We start from the raw sequence: 24,344 nt of genomic DNA on the forward strand, positions 1-24,344 counted from the left end.
AAAAAGTGTTTTACCTGCTTCCTGCTCTTATCGTTTCTGGTTAAACCAGTTTGTGTTTAACAGTTTGTTGGATTTGAAGTTTTTCCCTTATAGAGAATGCAACAGAATTATACATTCCTGTATTAAAATTGAAATAAACAGCAATCAGATATTAAAAATTGCCTGACAGCTAACATCAGCAATTGGGAGACCATTACTGCTAATGTGAACAAAAAATATCTCACCACTAACATCAGTAAAAGGAAGTCTCTCACCCATAATTTGAATAACAGAGTGTCTCACTGCTAACACTGGTAACAGGAAGTCCTTCCCCACTAACATGAATAACACAAAGTGTCTCACTGCTAACGCCAGTAAAAGGGAGTCCATCACCACTAATGTAAATAGCACAGAGTGCCCCATTATTAACATCAGTAAAGAGAATCTGTCACTGTTACTAACATGTGTAATGGGTAGCCTTTTTTGCCAAAAAAGAGAAATGACATCTGTGAATTGCAACAGCAGGAGTGGAACCTTTATAACTGTTAAGATGATGAGATCGGACACTGTCTTCGCTTATATGAAAAACATGGAGTTTTCACTGCTAACATGAGTATCGGGGACTATGTCACTGTTAATGTAAGGATAATGGACTTGTCACTTCTAACATAAGGATGATGGACCTGTCACTTCTAACATAAGGATCATGGACCTGTCACTGCTAGCAAAAGGATCAAGGACCTGTCACTGCTAACATAGGGATCATGGACTATAAGGATCACGGACCTGTCACTGCTGATATAGGGATCATGGACGTCTCACTGTTACTGAAAGGATCATGGACCTGTCACTGTTAACATACGGATCATATACCTGTCACTGCTAACATAAGGATCATGGACCTGTCACTGTTAATGTACGGATAATGGACCTATCACTCGTGACATAAGGACAATGGACCTGCAATTTTAACATAAGGAACATGGGTCTGTCACTCCTAACAAAAGAATCATGGACTTGTCAATGTTAACATAAGGATCATGGACCTGTCACTGCTGACAAAAGGATCATGGACCTGTCACTGCTGACATAAACATCATGGACCTGTCACTGCTGACATAAGGATCACAGACCTGTCACTGCTAAAGAGGATCATTGACCTGTCACTGTTGATATAATGATCATGGACTTGTCACTGCTAACGTAAGGATCATAGACCTATCACAGCTAATATAGGTATCATGGACCTGTCACTGCTGACATAAGGATCATGGATGTCTCACTGTTAATGAAAGGATCATGGACTTGTCACTGCTAGCATAGGGGATCATGGACTTGTCATTGCTGACATAGGGATTATGGAGGTCTCACTGTTAATGAAAGGATCATGGACCTGTCACTGTTAATGTAAGGATCATGGACATGTCACTGCTGACATAAAGATCATAGACCTGTCACTGCTAACATAAGGATAATGGACCTTTCACTGTTTATGTAAGGATCATGGACCTGTCACTGCTGACATAAGGATCATGGACCTGTCATGGTTAACTTAAGGATGATAGACTTGCACTGTTAATGTAAGGATCATGGACCTGTAACTGTTAATGTAAGGATCATGGACCTGTCACTGCAGACATAGAGATCATGGACTTGTCACAGCTAACATAAAGATCATAGACCTGTTACAGTGAGGATCATGGACCTGTCACTGTTAATGAAAGGATCGTGGACCTGTCACTGTTAACATAAGGATCATGGACCTGTCACTGCTGACATAAGGATCATAAATGTGTCACTGCTAAAGAGGATCATGGACCTGTTTCTGCTAACATAAGAATCATGGACCTGTTATTGCTAACATAAGAAGCATGGACCTCTCACTGCTAAAATAAGGATCATGGACCTGTCACTGCTGACATAAGGATCATAAATGTGTCACTGCTAAAGAGGATCATGGACCTGTTTCTGCTAACATAAGAATCATGGACCTGTTATTGCTAACATAAGAAGCATGGACCTCTCACTGCTAAAATAAGAATCATGGACCTCTCACTGCTAAAATAAGGATCATGGACCTGTCACTGCTAACATAAGGATCATGGACCTGTCACTGCTGACATAAGGATCATGGACCTGTCACTGCTAACATAAGGATCATAGACCTGTCACTGTTGACATAAAGATCATGGAACTTTCACTGTTAACGTAAAGATCATGGACCTGTCACTGCTAACATAAGGATCATGGACCTGTCAGTGCTAACGTAAGGATTATGGACCTGTCACTGCTAACATAAGGATCATGGACCTGTCAGTGCTAACGTAAGGATTATGGACCTGTCATTGCTAACATAAGAATCATGGACCTGTCACTGTTAACATAAGTATCATGGAACTTTCATTGTTAACCTAAGAATCATGGACTTCTCACTGCTAATATAAGCATCATGGAGCTGTCACTGCTAACATAAGAATTATGGACCTGTCACTGCTAATGTAAGGATCATGGACTTGTCAATGCTAACATAAGGATCATGGACCTTTCACTGCTAACATAATGATCATGGACTTGTCACTTCTAAGATAAGGATTGTGAACCTGTCACAGTTAACATAAGGATAATGGGCCTGTCAATGTTAACGTAAATATCATGGACCTGTCACTGCTAACAAGGATCATGGACATGCCACTGCTGACATAAGGATCATGGACATGTCACTGCTGACATAGGGATCATGAACTTGTCACTGCTAACATAAGGAGCATGGACCTGTCATTGCTGACATAGGAATCATGAACCTATCACTGCTAACATAAGGATCATGGACCTGTCACAGTTAACGTAAGGATCATGGACCTGTCACTGCTGACATAAGGATCATACCCCTGTCACTGCTGACATAGGAATCATGAACTTGTCACTGCTAACATAAGGAGCATGGACCTGTCACTGCTGACATAGGGATCATGAACCTATCACTGCTAACATAAGGATCATGGACCTGTCACTGTTAACGTAAGGATCATGGACCTGTCACTGCTGATATAAGGATCATATCCCTGTCACTGCTGACATGGGGATCATGAACCTATCACTGCTAACATAAGGATCATGGACCTGTCAGTGCTAACATAAAGATCATGGACCTGTCACTGCTAACGTAAGGATAATGGACCTGTCACTGTTAATGTAAGGATCATGGACCTGTCATTGCTAATGTAAGGATCATTGACCTGTCACTGTAACCATAAGGATCATGGACATGTCACTGCTATCATAAGGATCATGGACCTGTCACTGTTAACGGAAGGATCATGGACCTGTCACTGCTGATATAAGGATCATACCCCTGTCACTGCTGACATGGGGATCATGAACCTATCACTGCTAACATAAGGATCATGGACCTGGCAGTGCTAACATAAAGATCATGGACCTGTCACTGCTAACGTAAGGATAATGGACCTATCACTGTTAATGTAAGGATCATGGACCTGTCATTGCTAATGTAAGGATCATTGACCTGTCACTGTAACCATAGGGATCATGGACATGTCACTGTTAATGTAAGGATCATGGACCTGTCACTGCTAATGTAGATCATGGACCTGTCACTGCTAACATAAGGTCATTGACCTGTCACTGTAATTGTTAAGGATCATGGACATGTCACTCCTAACATAAGGATCATGGACCTGTCACTGCAGACATAGGGATCATGGACTTGTCACAGCTAACATAAAGATCATGGACCTGTTACAGTTAGGATCATGGACCTGTCACTGTTAATGAAAGGATCGTGGACCTGTCACTGTTAACATAAGGATCATGGACCTGTCACTGCTGACATAAGGATCATAAATGTGTCACTGCTAAAGAGGATCATGGACCTGTTTCTGCTAACATAAGAATCATGGACCTGTTATTGCTAACATAAGAAGCATGGACCTCTCACTGCTAAAATAAGAATCATGGACCTCTCACTGCTAAAATAAGGATCATGGACCTGTCACTGCTAACATAAGGATCATGGACCTGTCACTGCTAATGTAAGGATCATGGACCTGTCACTGCTAACATAAGGATCATAGACTTGTCACTGCTGACATAATGATCATAGACCTGTCACTGTTGACATAAAGATCATGGAACTTTCACTGTTAACGTAAAGATCATGGACCCGTCACTGCTAACGTAAGGATCACAGACCTGTCACTGCTAACATAAGGATCATGGACCTGTCAGTGCTAACGTAAGGATTATGGACCTGTCATTGCTAACATAAGAATCATGGACCTGTCACTGTTAACATAATATCATGGAACTTTCATTGTTAACCTAAGAATCATGGACTTCTCACTGCTAATATAAGCATCATGGAGCTGTCACTGCTAACATAAGAATTATGGACCTGTCACTGCTAATGTAAGGATCATGGACTTGTCACTGCTAACATAAGGATCATGGACCTGCCACTGCTAACACAGGGATCAAGGACTTGTCACTGCTGACGTAAAGATCATGGACCTTTCACTGCTAACATAATGATCATGGACTTGTCACTTCTAAGATAAGGATTGTGAACCTGTCACAGTTGACATAAGGATAATGGGCCTGTCACTGCTGACATAGGGATCATGGACTTGTCACTGCTGACATTGGGAACATGGACCTATCACTGCTAACATAAGAATCATGGATCAGTCACTGTTCTAGTAAGAATCATGGACTTGTCACTGCTAACATAAGTATCATGGCTTTGTCAATGTTAACGTAAATATCATGGACCTGTCACTGCTAACAAGGATCATGGACATGTCACTGCTGACATAAGGATCATGGACATGTCACTGCTGACATAGGGATCATGAACTTGTCACTGCTAACATAAGGAGCATGGACCTGTCACTGCTGACATAGGAATCATGAACCTATCACTGCTAGCATAAGGATCATGGACCTGTCACTGTTAATGTAAGGATCATGGACCTGTCACTGCTGACATAAGGATCATACCCCTGTCACTGCTGACATAGGGATCATGAACTTGTCACTGCTAACATAAGGAGCATGGACCTGTCACTGCTGGCATAGGGATCATGAACCTATCACTGCTAACATAAGGATCATGGACCTGTCACTGTTAACGTAAGGATCATGGACCTGTCACTGCTGATATAAGGATCATACCCCTGTCACTGCTGACATGGGGATCATGAACCTATCACTGCTAACATAAGGATCATGGACCTGTCAGTGCTAACATAAAGATCATGGACCTGTCACTGCTAACGTAAGGATAATGGACCTGTCACTGTTAATGTAAGGATCATGGACCTGTCATTGCTAATGTAAGGATCATTGACCTGTCACTGTAACCATAAGGATCATGGACATGTCACTGCTATCATAAGGATCATGGACCTGTCACTGTTAACGGAAGGATAATAGACCTGTCACTGGTGTCATAATAATCATGGACATGTCACTGCTAATGCAAGGATCATGGACCTGTCACTGCTAACATAAGGATCATGGACCTGTCACTTCTAACATAAGGATTATGGGCCTGTCACTGTTAATGTAAGGATCATGGACCTGTCACTGCTAATGTAAGGATCATGGACCTGTCACTGCTAACATAAGGTCATTGACCTGTCACTGTAATTGTTAAGGATCATGGACATGTCACTCCTAACATAAGGATCATGGACCTGTCACTGCAGACATAGGGATCATGGACTTGTCACAGCTAACATAAAGATCATGGACCTGTTACAGTTAGGATCATGGACCTGTCACTGTTAATGAAAGGATTGTGGACCTGTCACTGTTAACATAAGGATCATGGACCTGTCACTGCTAACATAAGGATCATAAATGTGTCACTGCTAAAGAGGATCATGGACCTGTCTCTGCTAACATAAGGATCATGGACCTGTCACTGCTGACATAATGATCATAGACCTGTCACTGTTGACATAAAGATCATGGAACTTTCACTGTTAACGTAAAGATCATGGACCTGTCACTGCTAATGTAAGGATCACAGACCTGTCACTGCTAACATAAGGATCATGGACCTGTCAGTGCTAACGTAAGGATTATGGACCTGTCATTGCTAACATAAGAATCATGGACCTGTCACTGTTAACATAAGTATCATGGACCTTTCACTGTTAACCTAAGGATCATGGACTTCTCACTGCTAATGAAAGCATCATGGAGCTGTCACTGCTAACATAAGAATTATGGACCTGTCACTGCTAATGTAAGGATCATGGACTTTTCAATGCTAACATAAGGATCATGGACCTGTCACTGCTAGCGTAAGGATCACAGACCTGTCACTGCTAACATAAGGATCATGGACCTGTCAGTGCTAACGTAAGGATTATGGACCCGTCATTGCTAACATAAGAATTATGGACCTGTCACTGCTAATGTAAGGATCATGGACTTTTCAATGCTAACTTAAGGATCATGGACCTGTCACTGCTAATGTAAGCATCCTGGACCTGTCACTGTTAATGTAAGGATCATGGAACTGTCACTGCTGACATAAGGATCATGGACCTGTCACTGCTAATATAAGGATCATGGATCTGTCACTGTAACCATAAGGATCATGGGCATGTCACTGCTATCATAAGGATCATGGACCTGTCACTGCTAACATAAGGATAATGGACCTGTCACTGCTAACGTAAGGATCATGGACCTGTCACTGCTAATGTAAGGATCATGGACCTGTCACTGCTAACATAAGGATCATTGACCTGTCACTGTAACCATAAGGATCATGGACATGTCACTCCTAACATAAGGATCATGGACCTGTCACAGTTAGGATCATGAACCTGTCACTGTTATTTGCTAAGTTTTTCTGCATAGCCACCTATTTTGAGCATTTTCTGGCTTGTTAAACTTGATTTCTGCATTAGTAACTGTATTTAGAGCACAGCCTAGAGCTGTTTACTGAATTTCCTGTTTGCACTTATTTTTAAAATCGTTTTTTTTTCTCAAAACTTGCATTTTATCTGTCTTTGGCCTAGGACTCTTGTGTGGGGTCATTTACTGCACTGTTATAACTTTTTGATACTTGTGAACCTCTGCTATCTCTGAAAAAAACAAAAAAAAACAAAATCTTGCTTTTTTCCCACTTTTCTGAGATTTAAAAAAGTTCAGTTACAGGCTTGCTGTTCTTGAACTGTTTGTAAGTTTCTTGGAGGTCATTTTTTGCTTGGGCTAAAGGGAAGTCTCTCTGTTGATCAGTGGCAGTGAAAAACATTGGGCAGCCTGCCTGCCCCTGTGGGAGTGGTTACTGACTTGAAACTGTAGTTTTATTGGCCATTTTGGATCAATTTCTAACTCCTTCATCTTCCTCTGTTAAAACCCTCTTCTGCGCGGTTTTGCGCGTTTTTGTGCATAGCGCAACAGCGGGCAGCGCCGCCTAATTGGGTTTAAACTATTCCTGGCTCCACAAAGTCTGCTCTTCACTTTTTCCCTTAGAACTGCTCTATCTCTCAATTTAAACACCATATTCTCATTCTAAGGCCCTTCACTGGTCCAATTAAGTAATCCTACAAGTTAGCACTATTAAACCATAAACACTACTTAGTCTTATACTCTCTATGATTACCCTGTCCTCTATTGGTGGGGTCATTTACTGCACTGTTATAACTTTTTGATACTTGTGAACCTCTGCTATCTCTGAAAAAAACAAAAAAAAACAAAAAAAAATCTTGCTTTTTTCCCACTTTTCTGAGATTTAAAAAAGTTCAGTTACAGGCTTGCTGTTCTTGAACTGTTTGTAAGTTTCTTGGAGGTCATTTTTTGCTTGGGCTAAAGGGAAGTCTCTCTGTTGATCAGTGGCAGTGAAAAACATTGGGCAGCCTGCCTGCCCCTGTGGGAGTGGTTACTGACTTGAAACTGTAGTTTTATTGGCCATTTTGGATCAATTTCTAACTCCTTCATCTTCCTCTGTTAAAACCCTCTTCTGCTAGTTTTTGCTGCGTTTTTGTGCATAAGCGCAACAGCGGGCAGCGCCCCCTAATTGGGTTTAAACTATTCCTGGCTCCACAAAGTCTGCTCTTCACTTTTTCCCTTAGAACTGCTCTATCTCTCAATTTAAACACCATATTCTCATTCTAAGGCCCTTCACTGGTCCAATTAAGTAATCCTACAAGTTAGCACTATTAAACCATAAACACTACTTAGTCTTATACTCTCTATGATTACCCTGTCCTCTATTGGTCCGTCTTAAATTCAGTTTCCCTATATTACTCTAGCATGTCCAAAGGTCAGTCAATGGTTTCGTCTCCAGTCCAGCTGGTGAATCTGGGAATTTTGAGGCAATGTTACAACTGTCTCATGTGCATGGACAACCCTCTCCTCCTCCAAACAGGTTCAAATATATGTGAGAGATGCAACTATTTAGCCAAACTGGAGGCTGAGATCTCTCATTTCAAAACTGGGGTAACCAGTCAGGAGGAGAAGGTAACCTCACACAATACAATTCCAGTATCACATAGTCCCACCACATCAGCGAACCAAACACATAAATACACAAAAACATACTCGGAGGCTCTAAATAAAAATCTACCTAAGCAACAGAGACCTCCAAAGCAGACATCCAAGCAAACGCAACCTCAAAAAAAAACACGCACAACACATAGCCCACAAAGTCAGTGTGCCAAGCAGCCGCAGCCCTTAAGGCTGAATAACACACCTGATACTCTTGTAATAGGTGACTCTATAGTCAGACACACTGACGTCCCGCTCACCAGGCTGAATAAAGAGAAGGTCACGGTGAGCTGCCTGTCGGGTGCTAGGATCTGCCACATAACGCAAGCACTCAGGTCACTCCAAAGCAAATACAAATATGACTCAGTCATTGTACATGCTGGTGTGAATGACCTGAGATGTACCTCCCTGGACTACATGAAAAGAGACATAGACGAGCTCTCTGATCATATAGCCCAGGCTGGTATGACCCTGACCTTGAGCAGCATCTTACCCTCACCTAGAATGATGCCACAGTACAAAGACAAAATGATCGATTTTAACAATTGGCTAAAATGTTGGTGTCATTCAAAGGGGACCCAGTGTCTGTCAGCCTGACATGCTCGACAAGCCATGTTGCTTCGCTAGGGACAGCTTGCACCTGTCACCACTGGGCTTTCGGATATTGGCAAAGGCTCTTGCCACCCCCATAGTGCCTTTTTTAGGCAAGGCTCAAAAGTCAAACCCACCCCCATAGACAGCACAAGGAACAAGAAACTAAGGGTAATGCTGCTTAATGCCAGAAGTCTTAACCTCAAGATGCACGCACTTGAAGCTCTCCTCAGTATGGAGAACATCGATATCTGTGCAGTGACAGAAACCTGGTTCAAGGCTCCAGAGAGCACCCCAGCACTACCAGGCTATACCTCATATGCTTTTCGACCCCAAAACCTAGACCGAACCACAAAAGGAGGGGGAGTTTCCATATTTATCAAGGATATCCACACCTCCAGGTTAGTGGCATTGCACGAAGTATCGGAGACCATCCATGTGCAACTAACAGTGGGCAAGACTGCTTTTCAGTTTATAGCATCCTACAGACCACCCTCTCAAAGTCAGGAATCCCACTCGGCTTTCCTGAAAACATTGGAGAACATGACGATCTCTCCGAACACCATTATATTGGGTGACTTCAACTACCCAAACATTGACTGGGAGCACTACTCAAGCCCCAGCACCTTAGCCCAAAGGTTCCTGGAAATTATAAACTCAAATGCTATGGAACAACTAGTCACCACTCCCACAAGAGGGGACAACATACTAGACCTGATCATTACCAACACGGGGACTCTATGCTCCACACCAGAAGTATATCCCTCATTGGTAAGATCAGACCATAAATTAATTTCACTGGATGTGCACATCCCGACCCCACCCCCAGCCCAGAAAACCACAGTAAAAAAATTCTCAAAAGCGAATTTCTCACTTCTCAAAACTGAAGTGGAATCCTTCAAGGCCCCAGGGCCAGTGGAAACTACGGCCCAAACTGCCGAATCCTATATAAACGCATTCTACGGACATCTCCAGGAATGCATGGATCATGCTATCCCAAACAAAACCAAGACCCAATCATCCAAAGGCAGGCATCCAGTCTGGTGGACCCCTGCCATAAATAAACTGTACAACATAAGGAGGAAGCTACTACATGATAGAGCAAAATCCCTAATAGGGAAGGCATCTCTGATCAGTACTAGCAAATAATTACGATCCCTCATAAAATCCTCCAAGGCCAGCTTCGAGAGAAAAATTGCACAGGACACCAAAGACAATCATAAGGCTTTTTTCAGTTATGTTAGGAACCTGGGATGCAACTCCCAGACTTGTTCTGAGTTGATTCTAAATGACAAAAAATACACTGACCCCACAGACATCGCCAATATCCTGGCAGACAGGTTCAGTGCAAACTTCTCCACCCCCTCCCCCCCCAAAACAGCAAGTATCTATCCCGGCAGAGGCTGCCTCCAAAACATTTCTGATGCTCAGGTGAAGGCTGCCCTCTCCAAAGCAAAAAACACTGCTTCCATGGGACCAGATGGCGTCCCAGGTCGCGTCCTACATGAACTCCAAGAGGAACTAATCCCTCAAATAAAACAGCTATACAATCTCAGCCTCACTACAGGATATGTGCCCACAGAATGGCGTACAGCAACAGTGGTCCCACTCCACACTGATGGAGCCTCTACGGACCATGGAAACTATCGCCCCATAAGCCTAACTAGCTTAGTCTGCAAGGCTATGGATAGGATCATCATGGAGCTCATAAATAAAGACATTAGGGACCTACAGACACTAGATCCTACCCAGTTCGGCTTTGTCAAGAGCAGATCCTGCCTTTTGAACCCGGTTGACTTCTTTGAAACAGTCACCAAAGCCAAAGATGAAGGGAAGGTAGTCCACATAGCCTATCTGGACCTTGCAAAGGCATTTGACACAATACCCCACTCGGGCATCATAGATAAGCTATCCAGCTTAAATATAAACCCCTATGTCACAAGATGGGTCGCAAACTGGCTCAAAGACAGAACCCATAGAGTGAGAGTTGCTGGAGCCATGTCAGACTCGAAACCGGTCACAAGTGGCATCCCACAGGGTTCTGTCCTGGGACCACTCTTGTTCGGTATATACTTTTCTGTGGTACAGGCAAACGTGGAAGGACTATGGCTCACCAAGTTTGCAGACGACTGCAAATTGGGCGCCATAATCGACTCTCCAGCTGACACAAACATCCTTCAAAAAGGTCTCACAGAGACAGATAACTGGTGCCAGCACCATGGCTTAAAGCTAAATGCCAAAAAATGTATAGTCATACCCTTTGGCAAAAACAATGTGCCCACAAATTACCACATAGGCAGAAACCCATTAAGTACAGAGAAAGTTATTAGGGACCTGGGGACCCAAGTTGATAGCAATCTCTCCTTTGAAAACCACATTGCCAAAGTGGTTAGAAAGACCTTCTACATAGCCCACCTCATCACGAAGGGTTTCACATCTAGATCAAGAGAGGTAATCGTGCCCCTTTATTCATCCTTCATCAGGCCCATCATAGAATACAATGCCCTTTTTGAGATGTATCTTACCCGACACCTGCAGCAATTAGAGAGATCCCAAAAGTATCTCACCAAGAGGATCAAGGGTCTCAAACAGATGCCATATGCTGCTCGGTTAAAAAAAACCCAGCTCTACTCAGTTGCATACTGCCTACTTCGAGGCGATCTATGCCTGACATACAAAGCTATGTAAAATCCAGAATTAATGGACATGCTCCACCTCAGTAAATCTAAATCCCTTAGAGCCACGCTTCGAGGGACTTAAACCTCAGCACAGAAATAAATAGAACTTGCTGGAGGGACAGGTTCATAACCAAGAGGCTCCCTTCGCTCTAGAATAGAATTCCAGTTCATGTGAGGCAGAGCACCTCACTGAATCTCTTCAAGAAGAATCTCGATAGGTGGATGGGGGATCGTAGGTTTGTCCCAGGGATTCCTCCCGTGTCACTATTAGACAGAGACACAGTAAACTAAACCTTAAAAAGGGCACAGTATACTCAAATCAAGGGGTGGCGTAAGCCATACAGAATCAGGCTAGGCTTATAATTGCCCCAGGGCAGATAGCCTAGTATGAACCTATGAAAGGATCGTGGACCTGTCAATGTTAACATAAGGATCATGGACCTGTCACTGCTGACATAAGGATCATAAATGTGTCACTGCTAAAGAGGATCATGGACCTGTCTCTGCTAACATAAGAACCATGGACCTGTTATTGCTAACATAAGAAGCATGGACCTCTCACTGCTAAAATAAGGATCATGGACAGGCCTAGCCTGATTCTGTATGGCTTATGCCACCTCTTGATTTGAGTATACTGTGCCCTTTTTAAGGTTTAGTTTACTGTGTCTCTGTCTAATAGTGACACGGGAGTAATCCCTGGGACAAACCTACGATCCCCCATCCACCTATCGAGATTCTTCTTGAAGAGATTCAGTGAGGTGCTCTGCCTCACATGAACTGGAATTCTATTCCAGGCAGAGGAGCCTCTGGGTTATGAACCTGTCCCTCCAGCAAGTTCTATTTATTTCTGTGCTGAGGTTCAGGTCCCTCGAGCGTGTGGCTCTAAGGGATTTAGATTTACTGACGTGGAGCATGTCCATTAATTCTGGATTTGACATAGCTTTGTATGTCAGGCATAGATCGCCTCAAAGTAGGCGGTATGCAACTGAGTAGAGCTGGAGTTTTTTAAGGATCATGGACCTGGCACTGCTAACATAAGGATCATAGACTAGTCACTGCTGACATAATGATCATAGACCTGTCACTGTCGACATAAAGATCATGGAACTTTCACTGTTAACGTAAAGATCATGGACCTGTCACTGCTAATGTAAGGATCACAGACCTGTCACTGCTAACGTAAGGATTATGGACCTGTCATTGCTAACATAAGAATCATGGACCTGTCACTGTTAACATAAGTATCATGGACCTTTCACTGTTAACCTAAGGATCATGGACATCTCACTGCTAATCAAAGCATCATGGAGCAGTCACTGCTAACATAAGAATTATGGACCTGTCACTGCTAATGTAAGGATCATGGACTTTTCAAAGCTAACATAAGGATCATGGACCTGTCACTGCTAATGTAAGCATCCTGGACCTATCACTGTTAATGTAAGGATCATGGACCTGTCACTGTAACCATAAGGATCATGGACATGTCACTGCTATCATAAGGATCATGGACCTGTCACTGTTAACGGAAGGATAATAGACCTGTCACTGGTGTCATAAGGATAATGGACCTGTCACTGCTAACATAAGAATCATGGACTTGTCACTGCCAATGCAAGGATCATTGACCTGTCACTGTAATTGTTAAGGATCATGGACATGTCACTCCTAACATAAGGATCATGGACCTGTCACTGCAGACATAGGGATCATGGACTTGTCACAGCTAATATAAAGATCATGGACCTGTTACAGTTAGGGTCATGGACCTGTCACTGTTAATGAAAGGATCGTGGACCTGTCATTGTTAACATAAGGATCACGGACCTGTCACTGCTGACATAAGGATCATAAATGTGTCACTGCTAAAGAGGATCATGGACCTGTTTCTGCTAACATAAGAATCATGGACCTGTTATTGCTAACATAAGAAGCATGGACCTCTCACTGCTAAAATAAGAATCATGGACCTGTCACTGCTGACATAAGGATCATAAATGTCAATGATGATAAGACCTGTCACACTTGACATAAAGATCATGGAACTTTCACTGTTAACGTAAAGATCATGGACCCGTCACTGCTAAAGAGGATCATGGACCTGTCTCTGCTAACATAAGGATCATGGACCTGTCACTGCTGACATAAGGATCATGGACCTGTCACTGCTAACATAAGGATAATAGACTAGTCACTGCTGACATAATGATCATAGACCTGTCACTGTTGACATAAAGATCATGGAACTTTCACTGTTAACATAAAGATCATGGACCTGTCACTGCTAATGTAAGGATCACAGACCTGTCACTGCTAACATAAGGATCATGGACCTGTCAGTGCTAATGTAAGGATCACAGACCTGTCACTGCTAACATAAGGATCGTGGACCTGTCAGTGCTAATGTAAGGATTATGGACCTGTCATTGCTAACATAAGAATCATGGACCTGTCACTGTTAACATAAGTATCATGGAACTTTCATTGTTAACCTAAGAATCATGGACTTCTCACTGCTAATGTAAGCATCCTGGAGCTGTCACTGCTAATGTAAGGATCACAGACCTGTCACTGCTAACATAAGAATTATGGACCTGTCACTGCTAATGTAAGCATCCTGGACCTGTCACTGCTAATGTAAGTATCATGGAACTGCCACTGCTGACATAAGGATCATGGACCTGTCACTGTTAACAAAAGAATCAAGGACTTTTCACTGCTAACTTAAGGATCATGGACCTGTCACTGCTAAAGAAAGCATCATGGACCTGTCACTGCTACCATAAGAATCTTTGACCTGCCACCGCTAATGCAAGGATCATGGACTTCTCAATGCTAACATAAGGATCATGGACCTGTCACTGCTAATGTAAGGATCATGGACCTGTCACTGCTAATGTAAGACTCATGGAATGGTCACTGCTAACATAAGGATCATGGACCTGTCACGGCTAACAAAAGAATCATGGACCTGTCACAGTTAATGTAAGGATCATGGACTTGTCACTGTTAACGTAAGGATCATTGACCTGGCACTGCTAACATAAGGATCATGGACCTGTCACTGCTAACATATGGGATCAAGGAGTTCTTACTGCTGATGCAAGGATCATGGACCTTTCACTGATAACATAATGATCATGGACGTGTCACTGTTAATGTAAGGATCAAGGACTTGTCACTGCTAACGAAAGCATCATGGACCTGTCACTGCTAACATAAGAATCATTGAACTATCACTGCTGACATAAGAATCATGGACCTGGCACTGCTAGTATAAGGATCATGGCTCTGTCAATGTTAACGTAAATATCATGGACTTGTCACTGCTAACATAAGGATCATGGACATGTCACTGCTGACATAGGGATCATGGACTTGTCACTGCTAACATAAAGATTATGGACCTGTCACTGCTGACATAAGGATCATACCCCTGTCACTGCTGACATCGGGATCATGGACCTGTCACTGTTAACATAAAGACCATGGACTAGTCACCGCTAACATTAGAATCATGGACCTATCACTGCTAACATAAGGATCATGGACATAGGGATCATGGACCTGTCAATGCTGACATAAGGATCATTGACATCTAACTGTTATTGAAAGGATCATGGACCTGTCACGGCGGATATAAGGATCATGGACCTGTCACGGCTGACATAAGGATTATAGACCTGTCACTGCTGACATAAGGATCATGGACCTGGCACTGCTAACATAAGGATCATGGACCTGTCACTGCTGACATAAGAATCATGGACCTGTCATTGCTAACATAAGAATCATGGACCTGTCATTGCTAACATAAGAATCATGGACCTGTCACTGCTAACATAAGGATCATGGACCTGGCACTGCTAACATAAGGATCATGGACCTGTCACTGCTGACATAAGGATCATGGACAAGGCATAAGGATCATAGAACTGTCACTGTTGATAAAAGGATCATGGACCTTTCACGGTTAACTTAAAGATCATGGACCTGTCACTGCTAACATAAGAATCATGGACCTGTCACTGCTAACATAAGGATTATGGACCTGTCAGTGTTAATGTAAGGATCATGGACTTGTCACTGCTAACTTAAGGATCATGGACCTGTCACTGTTAAGACAAGGATCATGGACTTTCACTGTTAACCTATGTATCATGGACCTGTCACTGCTAATGAAAGCATCATGGACCTATCACTGCTAACATAAGAATCATGGACTTGTCACTGCTAATGTAAGCATCATGGCTTTTTACTGCTAACATAAGGATCATGGACCTTTCACTGCTAATGTATGGATCATGGACCTGTCACTGTTAACGTAAGGATCATGGAACTGTCACTGCTGACATAAGGATTATGGACCTGTCACTGCTAACATAAGGTCATGGACCTGTCACTGCTAACAAAGAATCATGGACCTGTCACTGTTAATGTACGGATCATGGACCTGTCATTGTTAACGTAAGGGATCATGGACCTGTCACTACTGAAAAAAGTATCATGGCCCTGTCACTGCTAATGTAAGATCATGGACCTGTCACTGTAAACGTAAGGATCACTGACCTGTTACTGTTAATGTAAGGATCATGGACCTGTCACTGTTAATGTAATGATCATGGACCTGTCACTGCTAACATAAGGATCATGGACCTGTCACTGTAAACGTAAGGATCATGGACCTGTCACTGTTAACGTAAGGATCATGGGCCTGCCACTGATGACAAAAGGATCATGGACATTTTACTGTTAACATAATGATCATGGACCTGTCCCTGTTGACCTCAGGATCATGGACCCGTCACTGTTAACATAAGGATCATTGACCTGTCACTGCTGACATAAGGATCATAGACATGCCACTGCTGACATAAGGATCATCGACCTGTCACTGCTAACATATGTATCGTAGACCTGTCACTGCTGACATAGGGATCATGCACTTGTCACTTCTAACATATGGATCGCAGACCTTTCACTGCTGACATAAGGATCATCAATGTCTCACTGTTACTGAAAGGATCATGAACCTGTCACTGCTGACATAAGGATCATAGACCTGTCTGTGCTAAAGAGAATCATGAACCTGTCACTGCTAACATAAGAATCATGGACCTGTCATTTCTAACATAAGAATCATGGACCTGTCAATGCTAACATAAGGATCATGGACCTGACACTGCTAACATAAGGATCATGGACCTGACACTGCTAATATAAGGATCATAGCCCTGTCACTGTTGACATAAGGATCATGGACCTTTCACTGCTGACATAAGGATCATAGACCTGACACTGCTAACATAAGGATCATAGACCTGTCACTGCTGACATAAGGATCATTGATCTGTCACTGCTGACATAAGGTTCATGGACCTTTCACTGTTAACGTAAAGATCATGGACCTGTCACTGCTCACGTAAGGCTCATGGACCTGTTATTGCTAACATAAGGATCACGGACCTATCACTGCTAACGTAAGAATCATGGACCTGTCAGTGTTAACATAAGGATCATGGACGCTTCACTGTTAACCTAAGGATCATGGACCTGTCACTGCTAACATCAGAATCATGGACCTGTCACTGCTAATGTGAGAATCATGGACTTGTCACTGTTAACATAAGGATCATGGACCTGTCACTGTTAACATAAGGATCATGGATCCGTCACTGTTAACGTAAGTATCATGGACCTGTCACTGCTGACATAAGGATCATAGACCTGTCACTGTTGACATAAGGATCATGGACCTGTCACTTTTGGCATAAGGATCATGGACCTGTCACTTCTAACATAAGGATCATGGACCTCTCAATGCTAACATAAGGATCATGGACCTGTCACTGCTGACATCAGTATCATGGTCCTGGCACTGCTAACATAAGGATCATAGACCTGTCACTGCTGACATAAGAATCGTGGACCTGTCACTGCTGACATAAGGATGATGAACCTTTCACTGTTAATGTAAAGATCATGGACCTTTCACTGCTAACATAAGGATCATGGACCTGTCATTGTTAAGGTAAGGATCATGGACCTGTCACTGATGACATAAAGATCATGGACCTTTCACTGTGAACATAAGGACCATGCACCTGTCACTGTTAATGAAAGGATCATGGACATGTCACCGTTAAAAAAAATCTGTCACTGTTAACATAAGGATCATAAACCTTTCACTGTTAACCTAAGGATATTGGACTGCTCACTGCTAATTAAAGCATCATAGACCTGTCACTGCTAACATAAGAATTATGGACCTGTCACTGCTAATGTAAGGATCATGGACTTGTCACTGCTAACATAAGGATAATGGACCTTCAACTGTTAATGTAAGGATCCTGGACTTGTCACTGTTAACGTAAGGATCATGGACCTGTCACTGTTGACATAAGGTTCAATGACCTGTCACTGCTAATATAAGGATCATGGACCTGTCACTTTTAACATAAGGACCATGGACCTGTCACTGTTAACGTAAGGATCATGGACCTGTCACTGCTAACAAAAGGATCATGGACCAGTCACTGCTAACATAAGGATCATGGACCTTTCACTGCTGACAAAGGGATCATGGACCTGTCACTGCTTACCTAAGGATCATGGATCTTTCACTGCTAACATAAAGATCGTGGACCTGTCACTGTTAAGGTAAGGATCATGGAATTGTCACTGAGGTTTATAGTGCCTGAATATTTGAACTGTATCTTACTGAAATTGGTACACCTTGTTTGGTTGTGGAAGTACAGACTAGATCCAGGCCTGCTGAATCAGCTTTTGTTTATATGCTTGTTGTTTGTTTGTTTGTTATTTCTGGAACGCTAATTCCACCTAATACGGCTTCAGCGCTTCTAGACTACTAGTGATATTCATTGCTTACTGTATCATTTCCTTGTTTCACTTGGAAAGAAAGTTACTGTTTGTCATTTTTGCATTTAGTTACTTGTAACACATTGCACCTGTTACCTGGCACTTGCTCACTAAAGCAATTATATAAGTCAGCACCAAAATTAAAAGCACTACACCTCACCCCCACTGGCCCTTGTTTTCACTATTAAGGAATTCTAATATTATTCTACATGTCCAAAGGTCAGTTGTCAACTTCCCTCTCCCGGTCCAGCTGGTGATCTGGGGAATCTTGAGCAATGTTATAACTGCCTCATGTAAACAGACAACCCTCTCCTCCTCCCACATAACACAAATACTCTGTGAGATGCAGCTATTTAGCCAAACTGGAGGCTGAGCTTCCTTCAACTCAGGACTGGCAAGATTCAGACAGGAGGAGAAGGCAACTACACACACCACAAACCAGCCTCACATAATGCTACCACACCACTGAATCAAAACATATAAACACACAATATTACACGGAGGCTCTGAGAACATTTACCTAAACAGCAGAGGCCTAGAGCAGACACCCAAACAACTGCTACCTCAAGACACCCCACAAGCAACATAAACCACAAAATCAGTGTGCAAAGTAGCTAGCCCTTAAGGCCAAATAACACCAAACATATTTGTCATAGGTGACTTACAGAACAGACACACTGACGTCCCACCCACCAGGCTGAACAAGGAGAGGGTCACAGAAGCTGCCCATTAAAAGAACTGCCACATAACACAAGCACTGGGTCACCCACCGGCAAGTAGAAATATGAGACAGTCATTGTCCATGCTGGTGTGAACGCCTGAGATGTACCTCCCTGGACCAAATGAAAAGAGACATAGAGGAGCCTCTGATTATGTAGCCCAGGCAGGTATGACCTGACCCTGAGCAGTATCCTTCCTTCACCAAGAATGATGCCACAATATAGAGACAAGATGATCAGCTTTCTAACAATTTGCTTAATGTCTGGTGTCATTCAAAGGGGATCCAGTGTCTGTCTGCCTGGGATGACATGCTGATGTCATGCTGTCATATGGGACTAAGCCACCTGTCACCCCTGGATTCCCGGATATTGGCTACGTTCTTGCCACCCCCCATAGTGCGCTTTTAGGCAAGGCTCAAATTTAAACCTACCACCCTAGAAAACAAAAATGAGAAACTGAGGTACGCTGCTCAATGCCAGAAGTCTAAATCAAATGCACGTGACTCAAGGCCCTTCTGTGTATGGAGAACATCGATGTCTGTGCTGTAACTGAAACCTGGTCAAGGCTCCGAGAGCACCCCCGCACTATTAGGTTTTACCTCATATCATGCTCTGGCCCCAAAACCGGACCACACCATAAAGGAGGGGTGTATCCATATTCATAAAGGATACCCACACACCCAGGTTGGTGGCACCCATTTAAGCTCGGAAACCATCCAGGTGCAACTAACCATAGGCAAACTGCTCTACAAATTGTATGCCACCCTCTCAACTCAGGAACCCACACAGCCTTCCTGAAGACACTGAGGGTATAAATGATTCCAAACACCATCATATTGGGTGACTTAACTACCCGAATATAGACTGGGGAACATTACTCAAGCCCTAACTTTCTAGCCCAACGTTCCTGGAGTTCATAAACTAATGCCATGGAACAGCTAGTCACTGTTCCCACGAGAGGAGAAAATATATCAGATCTCATTATCGCAAACATGGGGACAAAATGCCCCACACCGAAGTATATCCTCAATGGTGAGATCTGATCATAAACTAATCTCACTGGAAATCCACATCCCGCCTCCCCACCCCCAAACAAAAAGACCACAGTGAAGAACTCTCTAAAGCAAACTTCACACTACTCAAGACTGGTGGTATCCTTCAAGGCCCCTTGAGCCACAGTGGGAACCACAACCTGCTGTGTGGAAGCCTCACAAATGCCTTCTATGAACACCTCCAGGACGTATGATCAGACAACTCAAATAAACCAAGACTCTTTCCACAAAGGGCAAACGTCCAGTCTGGTGGACCCCAGCCATTAACAAACTTTACAATAAGAGGAGAAAGCTATTATACGATAGAACAAAATCCATAAAAGGGAAGTCACCGATCATTATTAGTAAAAAAAATACGAGCACTATAAAATCAACTAAGGCCAATTTTGGAGAGAAAAATTGCCATGGATTCAAAGGACAATCATAAGGCCTTTTTCAGTTATGTTAGGAACTCCGGTGAAACTCCAGATGCTCAGAATTAGTCCAAATGATACAAAAATCACTGAGCCCACAGACATTGCCAACATACTACAGACAGGTTCAGTAAACGCCCTCTCCCCCAAAGGAGAGATAACTATCCCAGCAGCGCAGGCCTCCCAGAGACCCCCAACAAGCGCAGGTGAAAGCTGCTCTAAAGCTAAAACACATCAATGGGACCAGATGGAAGTCCCCAGCTGTGTGCTAATGAGCTAAATGAGGAATTAAACCCGCGACATAAGGTGCTGTTTAATCTCAGCCTACCACAGGATACGCGTGCTCAAAGGAGTGGCATACGGCACCTGTGGTCCCACTCCACAAAGGCGGTGCCTCTACGGACCCTGGTACTACTTCTCACCCCATAAGCTTAATAAGTCTAGTCTGCAAAGCTATGGAGAGGATCATAATGGAGCTCATAAACAAAGATATAGGACGGTAGACATTGGACCCACCAGTTTGGCTTCGCCAAGGGCAGATCATGATTTTGAACTTGGTTGACTCTTCAAACAGTCACCAAGGCCATTGATGAGGGAAAGGCAGTCCATACAGCCTACCTGACCTTGCAAGAAAGCCGGTCAATACCCCACTGCATTGTAGAAAAACTCACTAGCTAATGTAAACCCACATGTCACAAGATGGGTTGCAAACTGGTTTAAGGACAGAACCCACAGGGTTAGAGTTGCTTGGCACTATGTCAGACCCAAGCCGGGTCACAAGTGGTGTCCCACAGGGTTCAGTCCTTGGCCCCCCATTCGCATCTATCAGAAGTACAGGCCAACATGGAGGACTTTGTTGACAAAGTTTGGCAGACGATCGCAAACTGCCTAGTGAAAGTGCATCGACACGGATATCCTTCCAGAAGGACCACGGAAACAGATATTGGTGCCAGAGCCATGGCCTGAAGTTAAACGCCAAAAATGATAGTCATACCTTCGTGGGAAAAACAAGTGCAACCCCAAGCTACCATATAGGCAAATCCACTAAGCACAGAAGAGGTTATCAGGACCTGGGGACCCAGGTTGACAGTGGCCTTCTTTGACACTCACATTACAAAGTGGCTAGAAAGACCTTCACATTGCCCACTGATCATGAAGGGGACTTCATCCAGACTAGTGAGGTCATTGTCTCTGTACTCTTCACTTATCAGACCAAAGATCGAGTAATAATGTCATCTGGATGTATCTCACCGACATCTGCAGCAATTGGAGATGACCCTAAAAGTTCCTCACCAAAAGGATAAAGGGGACTCCAAAATCTGTCCTATGCTGCCAGATTGAAGAAACCTTAGTTATCTAGTCAGACATCTGCTCAGAGGACATGTGCCTGACATACAAGGCTGTCCAACCGGAATTAATGGACATGCTCCACCAAAAATCCAACCACCAAACCACTAGAGCAAGGACTTAAACCTTAGCACGGATATAAATAGGACGTGCTGAGGATATAGATTTATCACCAGAGACTCTCATGCTGTGAACAAAATCCCGGTCCATGTGAGGCAGAGCACCCCATGGCTCTGTTCAAGAGAAACCTGGACCTGTGGATGGAGGATCGTAGGTTTACCCCGAACTTCATCTCTGTGTCACTGCTGGACAGAGGCACAACAACCACGGGTACAGTATTTTTCATATAAGGGGTGGCGAAGTTACAAAACCTTGGGCTAGCTTATAAATGCCTTAGGGCAGATAGATCATGGACCCGTCACTGCTAATGAAAACATCATGGATCTGTTACTGCTAACATAAGACTCATAGAACTGTCATTGCTCATGTAAGGATCATGGACTTGTCACTGCTAAAATAAGGATCATGGACCTGTCACTGCTGACATAAGGAACATAGACTTGACAATGCTAACAAAAGGATCATAGACCTGTCACTACTGACATAAGGATCATAGACCTGTCAGTGTTGACATAAGGATCATAGAGCTGTCACTGCTAAAGAGGATCATGGACCATTCACTGCTAACATAAGAATCATGGACCTGTCATTGCTAACATAAGTATTATTGACTTGTCAATGCTAACATAAGGATCATAAACCTGTCACTGCTGACATCAGGATCATGGACTTGGCACTGCTAACATAAGGATCATGGACCTGTCACTGTTAAGGTAAGGATCATAGACCTGTCACTGTTAATGTAAAAATCATGGACCTGTCACTGCTAACAAAAGGATCATGGACCTGTCACTGATAACATAAGGATCATGTACCTGTCACTGCTGACATAGGGATCATGGACCTGACGCTGCAAACATCAGGATCATGAACCTTTCACTGTTAACATAAGGCTCATGGACCTGTCACTGCTAACATATGGATCATGGACCTGTCACTGCTAACATATGGATCATGGACCTGTCACTGATGACATAAGGATCATGGACTTTTCACTGCTAACATAAGGATCATGGACTTGTCACTGATGACATAAGGATAATGGACCTGTCACTGCTAACATAAGGATCATGGACTTGTCACTGTTAATGTAAGGATCATGGACCTTTCACTACTAACATAAGGATCATGGAAGTTTCAATGTTAACCTAAGGACCATGGACCTGTCACTGCTAACATAAGGATCATGGACCTTTCACTGTTAACATAAGGATCATGGACCTGTCACTGCTGACCTAAGAATCATGGACCTGTCACTACTAACATATGGATCATGGACCTGTCACTGTTAAGGTAAGGATCATGGACCTGCCACTGATGACATAAGGATCATGGACCTGTCACTGCTAACATAAGGATCATGGACCTGTCACTGTTAATGCAAGTATCATGGACAAGTACAGTTAACATAAGAATCATGGATCTGTAAATACTAACATAAGGATCATGGACCTTTCACTGTAAACCTAAGGATTATGGACCTCTCACTAATAATGAAAGCATCATGGACCTGTCACTGCTAACATAAGGATCCTGGACCTGTCACTGTTAACATAAGGATCATGGGATTGTCACTGCTGACATAAGGATCATGGACTTGTCACTGTTAATGTAAGGATCATGGACAAGTCACCGTTAACATAAGACTCATGGATCTGTAAATGCTAACATAAGCATCATGGACCTTTCACTGTAAACCTAAGGATTATGGACCTCTCACTGATAATGAAAGCATCATGGACTTGTCACTGCTAACATAAGAATTATGGTCCTGTCACTGTTAATGTAAGGATCATGGAACTGTCACTGCAAACTTAAGGATTGTGGACCTGTCACTGTTAACCTAAGGATCATGGTCCTGTCACTGCTAACATAAGAGTCATAGACCTGTCACAGCTAATGTAAGGATCATGGATCTGTCACTGTTAATGTAAGCATCATGGGACTGTCACTGCTGACGTAAGGATCATGGACCTGTAAATGCTAACAAAAGGATCATGGACCTGTCACTGCTAACATAAGGATCATGGACCTGTC

The sequence above is a fragment of the Protopterus annectens genome, chromosome 5.part0 (genome assembly GCF_019279795.1).
Source record: "Protopterus annectens isolate FY-2018-M chromosome 5.part0, PAN1.0, whole genome shotgun sequence".
Classification (NCBI taxonomy): Eukaryota; Metazoa; Chordata; order Ceratodontiformes; family Protopteridae; genus Protopterus; species Protopterus annectens.